Source organism: Nuphar pumila, chromosome 10 (genome assembly GCF_984573655.1).
Source record: "Nuphar pumila chromosome 10, dmNupPumi1.hap1.1, whole genome shotgun sequence".
NCBI lineage: Eukaryota > Viridiplantae > Streptophyta > Magnoliopsida > Nymphaeales > Nymphaeaceae > Nuphar > Nuphar pumila.
This window is the reverse complement of record NC_143258.1, coordinates 81,374,622-81,397,307: the sequence shown is the minus strand read 5'-3', so window position 1 is coordinate 81,397,307 and position 22,686 is coordinate 81,374,622. Positions and strand designations below refer to the sequence as shown.

At 36.3% G+C, this 22,686-nt stretch overlaps 1 pseudogene; it reads right to left on the bottom strand.

Annotated features, from left to right (window-relative positions):
* Nucleotides 1–1,026: 1,026 nt before the first annotated feature.
* LOC149827024 (bifunctional phosphatase IMPL2, chloroplastic-like) lies at nucleotides 1,027–22,322 on the bottom strand (annotated as a pseudogene).
* Between the last annotated feature and the right edge of the window lie 364 nt (nucleotides 22,323–22,686).

The following is a 22,686-nucleotide window of genomic DNA, read 5'->3' as shown; positions in this document are numbered from 1 at the left end:
CAGGAAGAACTCTTTGTTTCCCTTGATTTCTTCTCTAGAGAGAGAGAGAGGGTTTTACAGTGTTTTACGGAGAAAGAAGAAGAAGACATGTTTGTCCTTTTTTTGAACAGAAAAAGACGAAGACTTTGAAGAGTCAACATCATCCTCGACTTTCTAGATGGAGGACATGTTTGTCCTTTTTTTGAACTGTTTGTTTTTTCTTTTTTGAATGAAGGGCATTTTTGTCATTTTCTCAAACCATCACTTTATGAGAAGAATAGCAAGAAAGGGTACTTAAGTCTTTGCAACAACACCAGAGTCCGATGCAAAGTTATGTCAACATACACGGGAATACGAACCCCATGTGCTTGTATACGTGGTGCTCATTCAAAGCCCCGAACACAGACGTGGGATTCAGTGAATCATCGGGGGCGAACATACACAACCCTCTCATCCTTTTCTGGCCCGATTTGGATGGTGATTCATCGGCGCTTGCATAGTCATGCCTTAAGTAAAATATTCTCTAATAAAACATTATTAAGAATTACCAACGGGGGCTCCTCGTGGTTGGTAGGATCTGTCACTGCACGTCTCCCTGTGGTGGGACGTTGCAGGTTCAAACCAATAATAACTGGTGGGGATCTGCCTAACCCTAGCTTGCCTTTAAAAAAAAAAAAACAGTATTAAGATTTACCAACGGATCTCCGTGCGGTTGGTGGAGCTGTCAATGCACCTCTCCATGTGGTGGGACGTCGCAGGTTCAAAACCCCAGTGGTACGTTCAGTAATAACTGGTGGGGGTCTGCCTAACCCCAGTTTGCCGTTCAAAAAACATGATTAAGAATTATTGTTGTTGGCAAGTGATTGCCTTACAACAATGTCAGTTTGGAAAAACTTGCTGCAATTTAATGTTGCCAGTTGCAAAGTTGTGTACTTTTCCCACAAGTCGTTTCAGGCATTTTGTGAGTGCATATGGGTGCGAGCACACACAGAGGAGTGCACACGGCTGAAGCACATGTTTTCCAAGTCAGGAAATGACTATTCGACTCTATCGCCATTGCAGTAACTCCAGCGATTGCTTGTGGATCAGAGCATCGCCTGCAGACACAACATTATAACCTGAATTTGTAAACAAACAGAAAGAAGAAACTTAATATAAACATGAAATATCTCTTGAGGCAAATTGATTGTACAAGCTTGCTGTTTGTGATATAAAACAAAGTAATAACAATAGAGAGGAACTTCAGGATAAAGTAGAAAGCTCTCTAACCAGATCAGTCCCGATGCAGATTTGCATAGGCTAACCATGGCCAAAGAGATACTAAGATATATCCAGGATGTGTTGAATTGCTGGAGTGTTCAGTTATCCATTTTGGTTTTTGAAAATTTTCACCAAGAGCATGAGACCTTATGGTTATAGCCGTGACATAGTATGTTCATGAAACAGCTAAACAGGGTTAAGTTAATTGGAACAGAATATACTGTAATGAACTGATCTGAACAATTAATAGATTAGATGCTGGAATAGCACTACTGGAGCCAGGCTCCAACCCCGAGTTCAGTAACTCTGCTTTAAAAACATTGATACTGCTGATGTAAAACCAAGGATTGGATAAACTGATGTTTTCCATAAAGAATCTAGAAAATAGAACCGAGAAATAGGAATTGAGGCAAAAAAGAAAGGTCACCATACTTGTCACTCTCGAATGTGGTAAAGCCTCCCAAGAAAGTTTTTGTCCTTTCCAATCAGTTATCACCCTCCCCAGCACCTTCGATGACTGGTATTAGAGATAAGAAATCATAGGGCTGCAAGCAATCAGACATTGAGCAAGGATACAGTCAACCCTGAAACTTCATCAAGAAAAATAGTGAAAATCTACTGAACAAAAATCGTCTTCAGTATAGAGCAGCAGCCTCCAACTAGTTTCAGTCAGTCAATGAAAGGTTGGTTTTGTGCATAATCCAAGACACATTTTCTTCATTTTTTGCACAAATATGCTTCAAAAATCAAATACATTATCTACCCCGTGAGAATGTGCAAAGAAAAACACAGGTCTGATAAGTAGTCAACCCTTGTATCACATTCTATTTTCCCATTAGGCCCAAAGCTGCAAAAGAACTTGGGCCACAATCAGCGTGAGTTGCATGGGAGAGCATTCATGAAAATCAGCGACCTTTGCATCAGAGAGCAAGCATGAAGAAAACTCAGAGTCAAAGTCGGTCACATTCCATCCAGACACAAACAGCTTTGTTTTCATTTTTACTTTTTTTGTTCTTAAAGTTTATTTCATATAAACATCAATCTTCTTCATGTATAGTCAACTCAACCTTTTCAGATCCCCCATGGATCCCTTCAAAAAGATTTTGTTTCAATGATTGTCCACTGCTTCTTTCTGTTATATTGAAATTACTTCAGCATTCTGTTCTGCCAGATGCATGTCCTATCCCATCTCCTACATAATTTCCGATAAGCAGAAATAGGAATCAGAAATAATACTGTCATTCCTTGACAATCAATCACGGATCAATGTAACTTGCAGTTGACTCAGGTCATGCTGCTCAGACAAGGTCATGCCAAATGTTGTTACATTGAATGACCATTATTGCAATCCTCTTTGTTCTTACTCAAGTCAATACTGGTCTACTTTCTGAACTAGTCACCATTTCCGACTGTAATAGATTTTGATGGGGGAATAGAATTCTAACCAAATAGATCAACGAGGGAAAGTTTGAGGACATAAAATCACCTTAAGGCCAGATTCAATGACAAGATCCACGTATCCTGTTGTCAAAAGGGCATATGCATAGAAATCACACCCATATAATGGCACTTTTACCTGAAATGAAGGTGCAACTGTGTAAGGAGACCAGCATAGTACCCATTCAGCATTAGCTGCTTGGGAGATGTTAACTGCTACTATAAAAAATGATTAGCCTGTTAATGCATAATGTGATGTATGTAACTACAAGCTACGCGACAAAAAGTGTATAAAGAAAAACGACTATAAACTATCATAAACAAAAGAGATATTTCCCTATAGAGACAGGCCTTTAACCTATATTCCAAAAACAAACGCATGTCATCAAAAGATGGCATTTTGGGGCTCATGTTTTTAAATAAATAGATAAATAGAACCTTGAAACTAGTTGCACCCTTAAGATCCATGTGGAATGGTTATTCTATCCTTGATTTGTAAAAGTTGTTTTTACCCTTATGCTAGTCCATAGAAAGGCAGCTTAATAAGTTTGTTATAAGAACAACTTGTGGTTACTATATAATAATCAAAGTTAACGATACTTGGTCCTAGAGCTACCGCGATACTCCTCGCTTTCGAAACTTCATGGGAATCTCGATTTTCCCATGCTTCTTCTATGCTTTCTATGTGCTTTTATCACGTTTTTTTTCATGTTTTTCATGTATTTTTCGTTACGCTTTCACTCACTTCCCATGTACTTTCTCTAAATTGGTAACCATCATTGTTAGATTTTAACAAAAAATTAACTCTTTTACTGAAAACTCATGAAATATAAGAATAATCATTTTTATTTTAGTTTTTATTTGCTTTTTTTTATTCATATTCAGTTACTATATTGCTTCGTTTTTTATTCCTAGTTCACTTTCAAATTGATACTTCGCTTCCCGCTTCCTATAAATTTTAAAATGCCTTGCTTCTCGCTTTTCGTTTCTGCTTCCTAGTTTAGCAACCTTGTTTGGTCCCCATTTGTTTATTTCTTCAAAAGGATGATCCTTAAATAAATTTTCAAAAAACAAGGTTCTATCTTTTGGAAATAGGGTAAAGGATGGATCTCCATTGGAAAATTTACTATTAAACTCTATATTACTAGTAAGCATTTACCTTATCTCTCACTCGAGCAAATGCTGCTTCAGCATCTTCACTAAACAAATGGGGGCTTGTAGTATACCTGGAAAGATGTTACTGATTCCTGAGAACTGTATAGGGAAACAAATATCATACAATATCAGAAGATTGCATGTAATGAAAATGTCTTTCCTAGGATCCAACTCCAACTTCCTTGCACCTTCTACCATGATCACTCTACACAAAAAATAGTGCCAGACTCACATGCACACAGACAGAAAGAAACACGTGCAATGCACATGCGTGCACCCACACACACACGCTAATGAATACCAACGCAAGAATGAATGAAAACACAAATTCAAATTTGCTCATTTAAAATGCAATATGCTACAACTAAGAAAAAAGAAGAAAGTAAGAAAAGGGAAAGGGAAAAAACCATAAGGCATCAACAAGTTTACTCTAGAGAAAAAGAAAGATAAGGGAAAGATAAAAAGACGGAATTCATACAGGTAGGCATCAAATAGTTTACCACAAGAACGTGTAGAAATTTCTTCCCCACTCAGTGTAGTCTTTTTTCCACATGCACCAATCCATCTTTCTTTTAAAACAGTCTCATCAATGATGCCAAGAATATGTAACAGTTTTGTCAACTTAAGAATGAAGAATTCTGTATTTTCATTACAGAAAATAAAACAAACTTTTTTTTAAAAAGTCATGTAGTAGACCATTTTTGTGTTGACCCTAAACAACTAATTGATTGCAAAGTTTACACATACTAGGTAACCCTGTCGTGGCTTAAAGAAGAAAACCAAAGGGCTCATGGTAAAGATACATGATGGCTAGGAAAAGGTTGATGGCTCACTAGCTGTATCAAATTATGGGTCTCTATGCTAATTCCTCCATTGACTAGGAAACTAACACAATGCCATGCTCAATAAACAAATTAAGATCTAATTTAGAAGGCTAAAGACAGTTTTCCTTTTTTTTGAAGCCCTCCTTTTACAATGTATCCAAAAATATGGTTAAAAGATGCAATTCATGAGAAATTGGGGTTTTCTTTAGGAAGACACTGATGAAAATAGCATCCTTTTTCTTTATAATAATGAGAATAACATTCGTATACAACAGTGTTTATTTTTTTCATGACAAATCTGGCATGAGGATATCTCATCCTCTTCTTTATGTTATGTACATTGTTCTGCTGCTAATTAATGAATTCCTTTTCGTTTTTCCTCAAAAAACAAAAAAGACAAATCTGGCAAAAGCTAATCTATGATTGGCACTCTTGGAAAACCAGTAGTTGCTTTTGTATTGGTACAAGGAAAATTTTCTAGTATATCTTGGTTTATGTAGACGACATCATCATCACAGGAAATTATTCTGAGGAGATCGAACGCCTTATTTCTCAACTTGAACTCACCTTCTCTATCAAAGATCTTGGGCGACTAAGTTACTTTATTGGTCTTGAGATTTTGTACTCAGATACGAGGATTCTTCACTCTCAGCGCTTATACATTATTAACCTCCTTCAGCAAGCTTGCATGACCGAGGTCAAACCAGTCTTCACTCCAATGAGCTCCTCTTCTAAGCTCTCCAAGGATGGTTCTAGTCCATTTCACCACTCTACGCTATATCGCAGCATCATTGGTGGCTTACAATATTTGTCTCTCACTCGTTAGGAAGTCGCCTTTGTTGTCAATACAGTGTGTCGATATATGCACCAACCTATTGATGCCCACTGGTCTGCCGCTAAGAGGCTCTTGCGCTAGTTAAAAAAAAACTGTAATTATGGCCTCCTACTTTGTTGTTCTCCATCCCTTCAGCTAAGTTCCTATTTGGATGCTGACTGGGCAGGATGCACTGATGATCTGGAAGGTTCTTTGTGTTTCTTTGCCCCAATGTCGTCTCATGATCCTCTCGCAAGCAAAAGACAGTTGCTCGCTCAAGTACTAAAGCTGAGTATAAGTCTCTTGTGTGTGTTAACTCTGAGTTGCTTTGGTTAAAAACTCTAATTCATAAACATGACTATCTCTCACGCGCTCCTCCTATTTTGTGGTGTGACAACATTGGGGTTCTCTACCTGGTTGTTAATCTGGTCTTCCATGCCTGCACTAAACACGTTGTGATTGATTTTCATTTTGTTCGTGATCATATGCAAAAGGCTCATCTACAGGTTTAGTTTATTTCGTCCAATGATCAGTTGGCTGATGGTCTCACCAATCCCCTTTCATTCACCCAGTTTGTTGTTCTTCGTGACAAACTCAACATGTGTGCACCCATGCCAAGCTTGTAGGAGCGTGTTAAAGCAATCAATAACTCCCACAGTAATTCAGGTGTGTTAACCTTTCAACAGAGTGTTAACCTTTCAACAGATAGAGTCCAATGGGGTGGACTCTATTTCCTTCCAAGACTCATCTCCAGATTGCCGATTATCACAAATTCTGCCTTCAATGCATTCCAAATGAAGCTCAAAGCAATCCCAAAAAAAGAGCAAGTCTTGTTGCAACAGATTTATTTACTTATGTAACATTTCTCATTTTGATGTATTGTAAAAACGGTAACCATATGCAGTTACCAAAAAGTCTATCATTGTAAGTTTGGTAACAATAACCAGTTACCACTTTTTTGTTCAAATATTGAATATCCTCAGTCTCAGTGAAGGTAAGTGAGGAGCTAATGTTTATCCTATGAGTCTCTTTTCCTTTCAAGAATCACTTTCCGCATAGAGTATAACCCACTGAAGTTTGTGCTTACCTTTACCAAAATAAGTCTAGACTTTTAGAGCTAAATTTTCCTAATGTAACAATTTTCTTGCTGAAATGTGTCTATCTATGTGATTAGTCTATTTGTAATGAAAGGAGACTAATCATATGATCATTAGAAAGCAAATCACTATGATCAGTGATAGTTGTCAAGAGGGATGTTCAAGCATAAAGGAAAAGAGAAATCATGTACGTGGTTCGGTCATTTGAGAGACCTACATCCGCAGAAGGGAAAGAATAATCTTCACTAACTCGATATCGAGTACAAAAGGAGCATAAGATGGGATACACGCATAAAGGGGTAAATAGAGATCAACACCAGAATCCAAGTATGGCAACTATCAACAACTTCACAGCTGGAGATGAGGATAAGGATAACTATGTGTAACAAGAGATGAACATACAAGAACAGCAGGAGAGATATCTAAGGAAATCAAATCTTAACACTCCCCCTCAAGTTGGCATACTGATATCCATCAGTCCCAACTTGTGATTAATTTCCTCAAACTTATCTTGTCCCAATGCTTTAGTAAGAATGTTCGCAAGCTGATCTTCGATTTTCACATGGGGCGTAGAGATGATTTGAGACTGAATATTTTCTCTTATAAAATGACAGTCCACCTCAATGTGCTTGGTTCGCTCATGAAACATTGGGTTGGCTCCTATGTGTATGGCAGCTTGATTATCGCATTTCAATTCAATTGTGTCCTGACATCTATTCCAATATCCGCTAAAAATTGTTTTATCCATATGAGTTCACATGTGGCTAATGCCATAGCTTGATACTCTTCCTTAGCACCAGATCGAGCCACGACAGTCTGCTTTTTACTCTTCCAAGTGACCAGGTTGTTTCCAATAAACATGCAAAAATCAGTGGTACATCTTCTATCACTAGAGTTGCTTGCCCAGTCTGAATCAGCATAACCTTCAAGTTTGAGATGGCATGTTCTCTTCATTAAGATTCCCTTCACAGGTGTTCCCTTTAGATATCGTAGAATCCTTTGAGTAGCTTTAAGATGATATACCCTTGGTTGATGCATGTATTAGCTAAGGAGCTTGACCGCATAAGTGATATCAGGCCTAGAGATGGTAAGATATATAAGTTGTCCATTCAATCGTTGAAAATTGTTAACTTCTTTTATCAACTCGCTTTCATCTTTGCTAACGTGATGGTTAACCTCCAAAGGCATGTCAGTTCGCTTGCACCCAAACATACCTTCATCCTTAATAAGATCAAGTGTATATTTTCTTTGGCACATGAAAACACCTTTTCTGAATAGGCAATCTCAATACCCAAGAAATACCTAAGACACCCCAAGTCTTTGATTTCAAAAGTTGTTTGAAGGTGCTCTTTGAGTTTTTTTAAGGAAGGCAACGTCATCCCCTGTGACAATTATGTCATCAACATATATAAGGAGAATAGTTATCCCAGTAGGTTTTTTAGCTACAAACACAGAGTAGTCGGCCATACTTCTTTTAAACCCAAATTTGATCAAGGTGTAGTTTTTCAAACCAGGCACGTGAGGCTTGCTTTAGGCCATAAAGGGCCTTTTTTAATTTTCATGCCACATTCTTCTCAGGAGTTTCAAGACCCTGAGGTACCTCCATGTATACCTCTTCCTCTAGGTCTCTGTGAAGAAAAGTGTTCTTTACGTCTAACTGGTGAAGGACTTAAGATTTGTTAGCAGCAACTAAGACAAGAATTCTTATAGAATTCAGTTTGGCAACTGAGGCAAACGTTTCATTAAAGTTGATGCCTTCAGTCCGCGTGTATCCCTTAGCAACAAGCCAGGCCTTAAATCTTTGAATGGACCCATCACTATTACGCTTGATTTTGTAAACTCATTTGGAACCAACAACCTTTTTTCCTAATGCTAAGTAAACAATTTTCCAAGTTTTTTTTTCTTTAATGCATCTAACTCATCCTTCATGGCCAGTCTCCACACGAGGCTTTGACAGGATTCTTTATAACTGGACGGTTGGATATCAGAGTAAACCTTGCTAAGAAAGGAAAAATGCTTAGCAGAATTTGTTTTTGAAGTCAAATTGCTTCTCAATAGGATGTGAGTCAAGGCCTCTCACGTGGTATGTATAGAAGTCTTGCAATCTTCTAGGAAGATGACTGGCCCGTGAGTTCTTTCTAAGAGGGCCATTAACATTTCCAGATTGAACTTGGTTATTGTCATGTGTTTGAGCATTATCGCCAATATGGTCAACTTGATCAAGGTCACGACCAGCTTGGTGTTCACGTCCAACACCACAACCATTTATTTCATCTCCATTGACTAATGGAAGGACCACATCACGTTGAGTTTCGTACTCCCCCTTATTGTCATAATCCCATGAAAAATTTGTTTGTTCATGAAAAAAGGCTCATTTTCAAAGAACTCGACATCCCGAGAAATATATTGTTTTTTGCCTTTTGGATCAAAACATATAAAGCCCTTTTTGACAGTCGAGTATCTTAAAAATATGCACTTAACAACTCTTTTATCCAACTTATCATGAAAAGAGTTTTGAAGATGAACAAAGCATTTACATCCGAAAGTCCTGAGATGAGCAAGGGAGAAATCCTTTCCTCTAAGAAGCTTCATGCTTCATGGCCAATTTTCCTAATGCTAAGTCAACAATTTTTCAAGTTTTTTTTCTAATGTCTCTAACTCATCCCTCATGGCCAGTCTCCACTCGAGGCTTTGACAGGATTCTTTATAACTAGAAGGTTCAATATCAGAGTAAACCTTGCTAAGAAAGAAAAAATGCTTAGCAGAATTTGTTTTTGAAGTCAAATTGCTTCTCAATAGGATGTGAGTCAAGGCCTCTCACGTGGTATGTATAGAAGTCTTGCAATCTTCTAGGAAGATGACTGACCCGTGAGTTCTTTCTAAGAGGGCCATTAACATTTCCAGATTGAACTTGGTTATTGTCATGTGTTTGAGCATTATCGCCAATATGGTCAACTTGATCAAGGTCACGACCAGCTTGGTGTTCACGTCCAACACCACAACCATTTATTTCATCTCCATTGACTAATGGAAGGACCACATCACATTGAGTTTCGTCCTCCCCCTTATTGTCATAATCCCATGAAAAATTTGTTTGTTCATGAAAAAAAGGCTCATTTTCAAAGAACTCGACATCCCGAGAAATATATTGTTTTTTGCCTTTTGGATCAAAACATATAAAGCCCTTTTTGACAGTCGAGTATCCTAAAAATATGCACTTAACAACTCTTTTATCCAACTTATCATGAAAAGAGTTTTGAAGATGAACAAAGCATTTACATCCGAAAGTCCTGAGATGAGCAAGGGAGAAATCCTTTCCTCTAAGAAGCTTCATGCTTCATGGCCAATTTTCCTAATGCTAAGTCAACAATTTTTCAAGTTTTTTTTCTAATGTCTCTAACTCATCCCTCATGGCCAGTCTCCACTCGAGGCTTTGACAGAATTCTTTATAACTAGAAGGTTCAATATCAGAGTAAACCTTGCTAAGAAAGAAAAAATGCTTAGCAGAATTTGTTTTTGAAGTCAAATTGCTTCTCAATAGGATGTGAGTCAAGGCCTCTCACGTGGTATGTATAGAAGTCTTGCAATCTTCTAGGAAGATGACTGACCCGTGAGTTCTTTCTAAGAGGGCCATTAACATTTCCAGATTGAACTTGGTTATTGTCATGTGTTTGAGCATTATCGCCAATATGGTCAACTTGATCAAGGTCACGACCAGCTTGGTGTTCACGTCCAACACCACAACCATTTATTTCATCTCCATTGACTAATGGAAGGACCACATCAAATTGAGTTTCGTCCTCCCCCTTATTGTCATAATCCCATGAAAAATTTGTTTGTTCATGAAAAAAAGGCTCATTTTCAAAGAACTCGACATCCCGAGAAATATATTGTTTTTTGCCTTTTGGATCAAAACATATAAAGCCCTTTTTGACAGTCGAGTATCCTAAAAATATGCACTTAACAACTCTTTTATCCAACTTATCATGAAAAGAGTTTTGAAGATGAACAAAGCATTTACATCTGAAAGTCCTGAGATGAGCAACGGAGAAATTCTTTCCTCTAAGAAGCTACATGCTTCATGGCCAATTTTCCTAATGCTAAGTCAACAATTTTTCAAGTTTTTTTCTAATGTCTCTAACTCATCCCTCAGGGCCAGTCTCCACTCGAGGCTTTGATAGGATTCTTTATAACTAGAAGGTTCAATATCAGATTAAACCTTGCTAAGAAAGAAAAAATGCTTAGCAGAATTTGTTTTTGTGGTCAAATTGCTTCTCAATAGGATGTGAGTAAAGGCCTCTCACGTGGTATGTATAGAAGTCTTGCAATCTTCTAGGAAGATGACTGACCCATGAGTTCTTTCTAAGAGGGCCATTAACATTTCCAGATTGAACTTGGTTATTGTCATGTGTTTGAGCATTATCGCCAATATGGTCAACTTGATCAAGGTCACGACCAGCTTGGTGTTCACGTCCAACACCACAACCATTTATTTCATCTCCATTGACTAATGGAAGGACCACATCACATTGAGTTTCATCCTCCCCCTTATTGTCATAATCCCATGAAAAATTTGTTTGTTCATGAAAAAAGGCTCATTTTCAAAGAACTCGACATCCCGAGAAATATATTGTTTTTTGCCTTTTGGATCAAAACATATAAAGCCCTTTTTGATAGTCGAGTATCCTAAAAATATGCACTTAACAACTCTTTTATCCAACTTATCATGAAAAGAGTTTTGAAGATGAACAAAGCATTTACATCCGAAAGTCCTGAGATGAGCAAGGGAAAAATCCTTTCCTCTAAGAAGCTTCATGCTTCATGTCCAATTTTCCTAATGCTAAGTCAACAATTTTTCAAGTTTTTTTTCTAATGTCTCTAACTCATCCCTCATAGTCAGTCTCCACTCGAGGCTTTGACAGGATTCTTTATAACTAGAAGGTTCAATATCAGAGTAAACCTTGCTAAGAAAGAAAAAATGCTTAGCAGAATTTGTTTTTGAAGTCAAATTGCTTCTCAATAGTATGTGAGTCAAGGCCTCTCACGTGGTATGTATAGAAGTCTTGCAATCTTCTAGGAAGATGACTGACCCGTGAGTTCTTTCTAAGAGGGCCATTAACATTTTCATATTGAACTTGGTTATTGTCATGTGTTTGAGCATTATCGCCAATATGGTCAACTTGATCAAGGTCACGACCAGCTTGGTGTTCACGTCCAACACCACAACCATTTATTTCATCTCCATTGACTAATGGAAGGACCACATCACATTGAGTTTCGTCCTCCCCCTTATTGTCATAATCCCATGAAAAATTTGTTTGTTCATGAAAAAAAGGCTCATTTTCAAAGAACTCGACATCCCGAGAAATATATTGTTTTTTGCCTTTTGGATCAAAACATATAAAGCCCTTTTTGACAGTCGAGTATCCTAAAAATATGCACTTAACAACTCTTTTATCCAACTTATCATGAAAAGAGTTTTGAAGATGAACAAAGCATTTACATCTGAAAGTCCTGAGATGAGCAACGGAGAAATTCTTTCCTCTAAGAAGCTTTATGCTTCATGGCCAATTTTCCTAATGCAAGTGAACAATATTTCAAGTTTTTTTTCTAATGTCTCTAACTCATCCCTCATGGCCAGTCTCCACTCTAGGATTTGACAGGATTCTTTATAACTAGAAGGTTCAATATCAGAGTAAACCTTGCTAAGAAAGAAAAAATGCTTAGCAGAATTTGTTTTTGTGGTCAAATTGCATCTCAATAGGATGTGAGTCAAGGCCTCTCACGTGGTATGTATAGAAGTCTTGCAATCTTCTAGGAAGATGACTGACCCATGAGTTCTTTCTAAGAGGGCCATTAACATTTCCAGATTGAACTTGGTTATTGTCATGTGTTTGAGCATTATCGCCAATATGGTCAACTTGATCAAGGTCACGACCAACTTGGTGTTCACGTCCAACACCACAACCATTTATTTCATCTCCATTGACTAATGGAAGGACCACATCACATTGAGTTTCGTCCTCCCCCTTATTGTCATAATCCCATAAAAAATTTGTTTGTTCATGAAAAAAAGGCTCATTTTCAAAGAACTCGACATCCCGAGAAATATATTGTTTTTTGCCTTTTGGATCAAAACATATAATGCCCTTTTTGACAGTCGAGTATCCTAAAAATATGCACTTAACAACTCTTTTATCCAACTTATCATGAAAAGAGTTTTGAAGATGAACAAAGCATTTACATTCGAAAGTCCTGAGATGAGCAAGGGAGAAATGCTTTCGTCTAAGAAGATTCATGCATCATGGCCAATTTTCCTAATGCTAAGTCAACAATTTTTCAAGTTTTTTTTCTAATGTCTCTAACTCATCCCTCATGGCCAGTCTCCACTCGAGGCTTTGACAGGATTCTTTATAACTAGAAGGTTCAATATCAGAGTAAACCTTGCTAAGAAAGATAAAATGCTTAGCAGAATTTGTTTTTGAAGTCAAATTGCTTCTCAATAGGATGTGAGTCAAGGCCTCTCACGTGGTATGTATAGAAGTCTTGCAATCTTCTAGGAAGATGACTGGCCCGTGAGCACTTTCTAAGAGGGCCATTAACATTTTCAGATTGAACTTGGTTATTGTCATGTTGTTGAGCATTATCGCCAATATGGTCAACTTGATCAAGGTCACGACCAGCTTGGTGTTCACGTCCAACACCACTACCATTTATTTCATCTCCATTGACTAATGGAAGGACCACATCACGTTGAGTTTCGTCCTCCCCCTTATTGTCATAATCCCATGAAAAATTTGTTTGTTCATGAAAAAAAGGCTCATTTTCAAAGAACTTGACATCCCGAGAAATATATTGTTTTTTGCCTTTTGGATCAAAACATATAAAGCCCTTTTTGACAGTCGAGTATCCTAAAAATATGCACTTAACAGCTCTTTTATCCAACTTATTACGAAAAGAGTTTTGAAGATGAACAAAGCATTTACATCTGAAAGTCTTGAGATGAGCAAGGGTGAAATCCTTTCCTCTAAGAAGCTTCATGGGAGTTTGGAAACTTATACTTTGACTAGGCAAGCGATTGATGATGTAAAGAACGGTGGATATAGCCTCAACCCAAAAATATTTGGGAACATTCATATGTAACATTAAGGCACGAGCAACATTTAACAGGTGTTTGTTCTTGTGCTTGGCAACTCCATTCTGCTGAGGAGTGACAGCACAAGTGTTTTGAGACACAATAACCTTTTCATTCATATATTCTTTAAAATCATCATTAATATATTCTTCACCATTGTCCGACCGAAGACCTTTAACTTGAACATCAAATTGTGTGCTAACCATAGCACAAAAATCTTTGAAAACACTCAAGACTTCTCCTTTGCTTTTCAAAAAATAAGTCCAGGTGGCACGTGAATGATCATCTATAAATGTAACAAAATACTTAAAACCAGCATGAGAAGCAATAGGGGTCGGACCCAAACGTCTGAATGGACGAGCTGGAATATTCTATCACATCTATTGTCTAATGAATTAAAAGGCAATCTGCATTGTTTGGAATACTGACAAGTATCACAACTCAGTATTTGAAATAGAATCTGGATAAACCTTTTTTAACACATGATCTGATGGATGACCGATTCTAACGTGTTGTAACCTGTTAAGATTATCATTTTGCTGTGGCAAAAAAACTTGAGTGTCATCATCAAAAATGTAGAGACTATCGTATTCACGACCCTTACCAATCACTTTCATCGATCTTAGGTCCTGAAAAATCACATAATCAGACAAGAAAATAGCTACACAATTATGTGCTTTTGTCATCTTGATGATGGATATTAAATTGGCTGGAAATTTCGGCAAATACAACAATCAAGATGCAGATCCTTTCTGAAAAAACTGAACTCGTCCAACACCTTGAACAGGAATGAGTGCCCCATTGGCAATAGAGACGCGTTTTATTTTTTGATTTTCAACACTTTGCATCCATTCTTTATGACCGGTCATATGATCAGTCGCACATGAGTCTAAAATCCATTTATCTTTAAAAAAATCAGTATTAAAAGCAAGAGACTTACCAACATCTCCTTTGTCAGCATTTGATTCTTGAGTGATAGCTAAATGGGATTTGTTGAGTTGCTGCAAAAGTTTAGCAAGCTCCTCCAAGTTGCCGATACCATTAACATTCTCTTTGCCATCACCTTTGTTAGAAAAATGTCTCTTATGTTTCCCATGCAGCTCCCAACATTTTTCTTTTATGTGTCTTGTTTTCTTACAGTGAGTGCACTTTAGCTTGAGTCACCCTTTTCGTTAGCCTTCACCAACATTAGTTGTCTCGCGATAAGTATTGTAAGCCACATTTTCACGTGAATCAGCTTGCGATTTGGTTTCAATTTCCATCACGGCTCGCGTTGTCTCTTCCTATTGTATGATGAAGCAAACAAAATTTAAAGATACGGGCGTGGATGACATAAGGATTTGGCTTCTAAGGGCATTGTCATCTTGGCTCAGCCCTGCCAAGACTTTGAATACTCGATCTTCTTCCATACGTTGTTTAATGATGTTGACATCGATGGTGATTGGCCAATATTGTTGCAGTTCGTCCCACAAGCTCCGAAGCGTCCTGAGATAGACATGGAACTTCTTGTCGTCCTTATTTAGATTTGAAATTCTCTGCTGAAGTTGGTAAATCCTGGCCAAATTATTTTGTTGGCCACAGACCTCCTTGAGTGAATCCCAAATTTTCTTGGCACTCTCAAGGAATAAAAAGCTTTCAGCTATACTCGGCTCCATGAAATTCAGGAGCCAGCTCATAACAAGATGGTCGAAAGACTCCCATTCATCATATGTCGAGGTGCCTTTGGCTGGAGCGACAATCTTTCTAGTGACATGTCCGACCTTCACCTTCCCACTTAGAAACAACGTGGCTGCCTTAGCCCACACAAGATAATTAGTGCCACTTAGAAGAGAGGTAGTAATCTTCCATGTAGGATTGTGCTCTTGTGATATCCCATTGGTGGCAGCACTCGATGAACTCTTCTAGCTTGCTTCTATTCCTGTCATAGTGAAAAAGAAGGGAGACAAGAAGGAGAAGAAGAGAGAATTCTCAGAAACAAGTCTGCTCTGATACCATGTCAAGAGGGACGTGCAAGCATAAAGGAAAAGAGAAATCATGTACGTGGTTCGGTCATTTGCGAGACCTACATCCACACAGGAGAAAGAATAATCTTTACTAACTCGATACCGAGTACAAAAGGAGCATGAGATGGGGTACACATATAAAGGGATAAATACAGATCATCACCAAAATCCAAGTATGGCAACTATCAACAACTTCACAGCTGGAGATGAGGATAAGGATAACTATGAGAAACAAGAGATGAACATACGAGAACAGCAAAAGAGATATATAAGGATATCAAATCTTAACAATAGTCTATGGCTTAGATAAGCAAAACTTTGAGTTATAACGATAGTTTTCGTAAGCAATAACTCATTTCGAAGTATCTGGAAGTATTTTTGCAAACTAGATCTGTATCTTTTCTAGGAATTCATTTCTCTAGGTTCAAAATCATGGGAGTTGGATTGGTGATAGAAATAACACAAAAAAATATGAGATTTTCAGGTGCATTTGAAGCGATGTAATGGTTTTTGTCATAGCAAAAGAGTTACCTAATTAAACTTAATTAGAACATTTTCTTTTGTGCATGCATCAGATTCTTACGGCGTCCTTTGTGGAATACACATCATTGAACATAGGAAGATAACTAAGGCTATTCTTCAAAATAAATCGTTGAGAAAACATCGAGAATAGGAATTAAAGATCAAAAATCTTGAATTTAACACAATTCACAAAGAACATACTCAGATCATCCTTGTCCAAAATCTCAAACTTTTTTGCGGAAGTACCGACGAATGACCTGGCTGGCCGCATCGGCCACCTCGTTCCCTACCTTCAAAAATCCATCGAGCTCCTCTGAAACTCTCAAACGATCTTCTTCCATCTTATTCAAAATCGATCGTCTGCAGAGATCCGTTCTCTGCCCGAGAACATTTATAGGGCAAGTCGGAAGATCTGGGGCAACGATCAGAAGAGGACTCCTTCTACTCGGAGAGCTCAAGATAGAGAAGGAAGAGAACGAGACGAAGAGCCCATGTCTAGGGAAAAAATCTGTGCGACAACGAGCATCACGAAAAGTGAGAGGGTGGGAGCGAATAAAATAGGTGGGAAGAAACAGAGCGAGAGAGAGGAGAGTGAAGTTGTTTGCATTTGGCTCTAGTAGTATAGTTCGAGGGTGGTGTGTGTTCTCGTTGAAACACAAATTGGTGTGCTTCTGTGTGTACAGAGGAATATCTTGGGACCCATGATAATTCATATACCAATGTTGCCCACGATGATTTTATAATAAAATAACATATAAAAAAGGTAGATATGCTTTTGACAGAAATGTCCTTCGATAAGATAGATATGCATTGGATGAAAATGTTCTCTCGCTCCCTGTAAATAGATTTGCACATTTCACTTTTGTTTTTAGCTTGTGTTACAACATATGGTCGCCTTCTCGTTCCTGCCTGATGAGTTGTGGAGCCTGATTCAAAGTTTTTGCCCTTGCAGGAAGGGGGGTCATGGGGGTCAGCACCCTCCGGAAGAAAAAATTTTTGGGCTTATGTTTGACACTCGATTTTTTATGGATCAGACTCAACTTGTTTAGGTTTAGGGTTGTCGCTCTTGCCTTGTATAAATTCTTTCTTTTCTTTCTCTCTTGTAACTGTTGAAAAGAGCAATAAGATTTCTCTCTGAGCGACCATGGTTTTTTTTATCCTCTTTATTAAAAAAAATGATTTACAGTAGAAATCAAATCAGAGAGTAGTAATTTACAGTAGAAATCAAATAAGAGAGTAGAGATTTATGATAAAAATCAGATATAAGAGTAACGATTTACAATAAAAATCAGATAAGAGAGTAGTGATTTACAGTAGAAATCAAATCAAAGAGTAGCGATTTACAGTAGAAATCAAATCAGAGAGTAGCGATTTACAGCAGAAATCAGATCAAAGAGTAGTGATTTACAGTACAAATCAGATTTTTATTGTAAATCGCTATTCTCTGATTTGATTTCTACTATAAATCGCTACTCTCTGATCTGATTTCTACTGTAAATCGTTACTCTCTGATCTGATTTCTATTGTAAATCGTTACTCTTTTATCTGATTTTTATTGTAAATCGCTACTCTCTGATGTGATTTCTACTGTAAATCGCTACTATCTTATCCAATTTTTACTGTAAATTGTTACTCTCTTATTTGATTTTTACTGTAAATCGCTACTCTCTTATCTGATTTCTACTGTAAATCGCTATTCTCTGATTTGATTTCTACTGTAAATTGTTACTCTCTTATCTTATTTTTATTATAAATCTCTACTTTACTCAGTTTGACGTTGTCATCATTATCTCTGTTGTAAATCTTTATTCTTTGTCTACTTAGTTCGACGTTTGCACCCTCATATCATAATGAACAATAGACAGAATGCTAATTTTTCTAGTAGTTCAACTATTTCTCACGAACAGACGACGACAAAGGGTGCTTCAGCAATAATAGATGAGGGTGACGACAAAGAGTGCTCTGGCGACAGCAAACGACGACAAAGGGTGCTCCAGCGACAACAGACAACAACAAAGGGTGCTATGGCGGCAACAGACGATGGCAAAGGGTGCGTCGTCAATCGAAACTCCTGTTACAGCAGATGGTGCATCGCCAAAGGCTGATCCAGAACATTTAGGGTGACATATTGCGAGGAGCTCCTGTTAAAGCAGAGGAGTATACTCCTTAGGGCGAAAATGTGATGATTTTAACTCTTTCTGGCGGGAGGATATTTTTGTCCTTTACTGAAAACATCGTTTTATGGCGTTGATGGCAGGAAAGAGTACTTAAGTCTTTGCAAACGCACCAGACACTGATGCTAAGTGATGCTGACACACACATGGAAATGAGCCCCATGTGCTTACATACGTGGCACTCATTCAGACCCGAGAACACGCACCTACGTGTTCCGGGGAAAACATATAACTTGCTTCGCCGTCTTGGTGGGTGGAGTGGCGGAGAAATTCACCAATGAACCCTTCATTTTGCTAATAATTACTTAAAACCAATGTTGTCTTAATCTGTTTTGAACCGAATCAAATCGAATCTTTTTTTTCCTATTTCGTTAGGTCACTGTGAGGCATAGTGACAAACGTTTTTATCGGCAATTTCTCGTTTTTCAAAAACTTGCGAGAAATTGAAAAAAAAAATCATAAATTTTACATTTTTTGGCAAAATCTCGACGATAAAAAAATTAATTAAAAATTATAAAAAATATTTTTTATAAGAAAATATTAATAAATTTTTTTGTAAATTAAAAATACATGATTTTTTCACAATAAATAGCCATTTAAAACATAAATATCATGTTATTTATGTTTTTTCATAAATCTCATGATATTTTGTAGATCTCGCGAGAAATTTTTGTTTTAAACTTTCAGGAAATTTCTCACGATATTATCGCAAGATTTTCATAAATCTCACGATATTTGTCACACTGTTGTGAGGACTTTTTAAAAAACCGTAGTTTTAAATGTGCTCATCATTACTTATTAATAAACAAGATTTATTTTAAATTAATTTGATGTACGAATATGAATATTTTATCACAAATTTTTAGTACAATATCAGCCATTGCTAATTTTATTTTTTTAAATACACATATGAAAATAAATTTTTTTAATCAAATACATATTTTTTATTAAATAAACAATAATAAATACATCTAATCCAAATCAAGCATAAAACACTTAAATCTATAGTTTTGATGACCTAAACGAAAAAGAAAGCAGGATGTATATATAGATATAGATATAGATATAGATATATATAGGAAAACTGAAATATGCAAACTAGTATCAACCAATATTTTCATAGGGTTTTTTTTGCAAATCTAAACCTGTAGATGCATTTGGCGTGGTTTATTTGCTTATAATCGACTATCGAATCATCATAATTCATTTAAGAAATGTGGTTTTGTATGCATGAATATTTATGAAAATTTTGAGTTGACATATTTTGCTGGTTTACATATTTCAGTTACCTTACATATAATTGGCAGCTACTCACATGTTAGGTGCTAAATGGATTTTTCTACCTTTTCAGTGTTTTTCTCACATATCCAACCCCATAAATGTGTTGGGTATGGTTGATTTACGAGGAATCCACACCTAGATCATGTGTTTTCCATGAAAAAATTGATATTTGGAGATTCAAAAATTTATAAAGATTTTGGACCGTTGATTTTTTGAACCGTATAAAAACCCATCCATGTGTCGGAAAAATGCTTCAAAAGTTAATCCCTATAAAATCAAGTTCATAGCTCACATCCTTACGGTGAGAATTTATAAATAAAATGAAAAAAGACTGAAAAACCCATTTAGCACTTAACCTGTGAGCAGCTACAAATCAATCTATATATATATATATAGAAAGAGAGAAAGTGATAGACTTGAAAAGAGTCTGATTCAATTGGTGATGGAAATAAAAAACGATATTGCTGTTGTCTTGGTCGTTTATGTATGATCATGTTAGAAAAATATTGGCTATAGTACATGTTATCTCTAGCAGAAAATCACGGGTATGAGTTTTATAAGTACGATTTGATCTGGTAGAGATAGAGACATTTAACATATGTTCGGGTATCTACAATCAAGTTCCTCTTCTTGGCTCTTCCAATCTTGTATCTAAGGGTCAGGTGCATTCACATGGCACAAAATTTGTGCATTAAGCACCGGATCACCCTCCATCAGGTCTTGAGCCCCACACCTAACAGGCCTATCCTCAAGATGGAGGGTGATCAGGTGCTTAATACACACATTTTTGTGCCATGTGATTGCACCTGATCTTTGTACCTCCCAAACGGGCTCTTTGATCCAACCGAAGTGAACCAACTATTTAGAAAGTAAGAATTGAAGGTGAGTAGTGCCTCCAAGGGCATATCCAGGGAGCGATGAGGGGTTCTAGCCACTCCTAAAGTTTTGAAAATTTTCAACCGAAGTAAAAAAAAAAATCAATATAGCATAGATCTATGGTTTTTTTTTATGATTAAGAGTATTGATTTTGATTTTTTTCAATAATTTTCTTTTCAATTAGCATTAAGCACCCCTACTAAAGTTTTAGAAATTTTCAACCCAAGTGAAAAAAATTTCAATTAGCATAAATTTATGATTTTTTTTTTATGATTGAGGTTATTGAATTAGATTTTTTTCAGATTTCATGAACATTTAATTAGGGTTTTAAGATTTTTGTGCTATTTTTTTTCAATTAGCATTAAATATGATTATATTGATGACTGTTTCATAAGAATTATTTTTTTAAACATATTGTTAGTATAATTTATTATTATTATTTTTTTTACTATGCATGTTGTGCTCACCCTAGTTTAGATTATTGGCTTCGCCATTGAGTACCTCCAACACCACTACACATGATTATAGTTTCAATTTGACACCCACTTGCACTAGTTAACTGCACCTGATCCTGCCTTTGAAAACAAGGGATGATCAGGTGCAATCACATTGCACAAATGCAATGTGCTGCTGCATTTTATCGCCTTAATTTCTTAATGGATGGCGATCAGGTACAGGGCACATTGCATTTGTGCAATGTGATTGCACTTGATCCGATCAATTTGAAAATCTGCTTACATGCAACAATCCCATGATTTAAGGCGTATTTTGTATTAAACAAACTATATAAATAAAATTTATAGGGATAAACCCACAAAAAAAGTCAATGAATGGCTTGAGAGTATGAATTAAAATGGTTTAAAATTAGTTCAAAACTTCAGATTAGAGTAATCTTTAATTAGTAAATGGATCTTGCTAAACATGATCTAAGGGCCAGTTTATACTTTTGGAGATTAGAACTATATAAATACAAATGAAAAATATACCACTAAATTATGGTGGGTTGGTACTAGAAAATACACACATGTATATATATATATATATATATATATATATATATATATATATATATATATATATATATATATATATATATATATATATATATATATATATATATATATATATAAAAGAACAACCAATCGTCTTTGGATCTTGATCAAAATTTGTACAATGCCTTATCCTATTGGATTGATTTTAATTTTCTCAATTAGATGAAAGATTTTGGACCTTTTATATTAATGCTAACATCATTCAATTGATTTAAAATTACCAAATTATAGTAGTGTGTTTAAAATTATGTAGTTACTTTTACCCCTATTTAGATCACTTTATAAACTGCTCCTTGTCATTTATGCTTATTTTAAGTAGCATTTATTGGTGTTTGATTTTTTTTTAATGAGATTTTCTAAACTTCATCCTTCTTTTTTTTTCAAAAATAAGGGGAGACATGCTTATTTTTTCCTAAATACTTTTATCTTCCATTATAACCTCATCACCATTTTTTTTTTTGAAAGGCAGGCTGGGGTTAGGCAGACCCCTACCAGATATCTCTTAAGTCCCATGTGGCAGAGGGATTGGAACCTGGCCTTCAGCTTAGCACGGGACTCTGCTTACCACATGGGATACCACCTCGGTGGTACACTCATCACCATTACTGCCATAGTCACCACAAGGATTTTTCTATCATCACATCACCATTACCATTGTCGTTATCATCATCACCATTGTCATCACCACCGTTGCTACCATTACCACCATCCATCGTCACCATTACTAACTAATCTTCTTTTCTTATTCATTAAAATTTAAATAATTGATGATTTAAACATTAGTTTAATTAAAAATAAGGGCAAGTATCTTTATTAAAAAATATGTTTTAATTTATTTTTGTAAACAAAAACATATCCAAACAGGGCCTTAGGGTTATATAGATTAATTAGGTCCTTCATTTGAAAAAATAAGTCAAAAGTAATTATCAACCAATAAAGATTACTTTATAAAACTTTAATTGAAACTGAAAATGATTTTTTGACAATAAACAGTAATTTTATATTTAAAAAATGCTGCCACTTCTGAGATTGTTTTAGTTATTTCAAATGGTTGATCACTTCTCATGCTAATATAAA